Source organism: Crocodylus porosus, unplaced genomic scaffold (genome assembly GCF_001723895.1).
Source record: "Crocodylus porosus isolate Cpor-Errol unplaced genomic scaffold, CroPor_comp1, whole genome shotgun sequence".
Classification (NCBI taxonomy): domain Eukaryota; kingdom Metazoa; phylum Chordata; order Crocodylia; family Crocodylidae; genus Crocodylus; species Crocodylus porosus.
Window position 1 is genome coordinate 1,900,304 of NW_017728913.1, and position 1,417 is coordinate 1,901,720.

General features: G+C 41.8%; 1 long non-coding RNA gene across 1 annotated transcript in view; it reads left to right on the forward strand.

Moving 5' to 3' along the window:
• The window catches only part of LOC109309801, a 6,552-nt gene extending 6,282 nt beyond the window's left edge, over positions 1-270 (forward strand). The window contains exon 3 of the long non-coding RNA XR_002101043.1: positions 174-270. This is a non-coding gene — a long non-coding RNA (uncharacterized LOC109309801). The remainder of the gene's footprint in view (positions 1-173) is intronic.
• The last annotated feature ends 1,147 nt before the right edge of the window (positions 271-1,417 follow it).

Consider the following 1,417-nt stretch of genomic DNA (forward strand, 5'->3'; position numbering starts at 1 on the left):
AACCAGAACTGATCAGAAGAACGACTTACAAAAACCAGTGAAGTTGCAGTGGGAGAAACACCTAAACCCCTTTGGACAAGGGGGACAGGCAACTCCCCTACTCTCATTTGCATCAAAGATGGGATAGGGAGACACCTCCATTAGCATTCAGAGTAGAGAACAGAGATTCCAAGGCAAGGACTGCACTGAACTCTGGGGCCAGCGAAGCAGGGGACCACTGCATGATGGGGGATCTCTGTTCCATATGTTAATCAACCCATGCCTGCACACACCCAGAATAAGTACATTGAGGTGTGGCAGGTGAAAAGGAAGGGCAGGATTCAAGTGGCCAGTAGGGGACATCATGGCTGCCCCCGGAGGCCAGAACCTGCTGTATTCTTTATACAGGAGGCAGGGGCAAGACAACTCTTCAAACATCAGCGATCTACTAGATGACTTTCTGTACTTCAAGATCCATTCATATCCACTCTGGACATAGCAAAAGTTTGCTGTACTATCAACACAATTTTATGATGAGGCTGAGATGCTTATAAAGGATGACAGTGTATGTAATCCACATTATTTAATTTGTTTCCTGCTTCCGGTGTGGTTAATACTAACACATAGTTCAGAGTAATACATATGTAAATAAATCTTATTGACACGGGATTTAAAGTCTATTTAGTACTGATAACTTTGAAGATAAAATGGCTTTATAAAGCTTGTTGATATAAAAACACACCTGTTTTTAGTGGAAACTTGCACCAAATTTGCACTGATTTATTGGGTTAATGCCTCTCATAATAATAATACTGCAATACTGCATGACCTTGTACTGCATAACTGCAGTACAGAGTTCATTGCTTAATAAACACGTATCCATGTCAAGTATATTTTTAAGAGCCAGGGAGATACAGTATCTGCATAGGAAGGACAGCTTGGCAAATGGTGGTTGAAGACCATAGTTAATGGCTGAAATGCAGGAAGAAGGGAAACTGGCATGATCAGCAGAATTAGAAAGGGTACAAGAAAAAATAAGGGACTTTTCACTGATTATGTTCTCTATTTTGGTCACACAGAAGGAAGCATGTTTTTGGAGGTTGGGGGAACAAAAGTCAAAGTCAGTTTAACCAAATTTGTCCAAGACAGTAATACCCAGCACAACTGTCAGAGAGACATCTCCACATGAGCTAATAGTAAATGCAAACACAAGGGTGCTTACCATTTCCTCAGCTATACTGCTGGCAGACCTCCATGTTGTTCTGACTGGCAGATTGGTTAACAATGGAAAAAGAGTTCTGGCTGTCCAGGCTCTATATGATGTTTCTGAGAGAGAAACTCTTTGCAAGAAGTCTTCTCTCACTGCTCTCAGTGGTCTCCAGGCTGCCACTCAAATTTGCCAAGAACTGAGGCTTCATATGGTATTATCTTGTGCCAA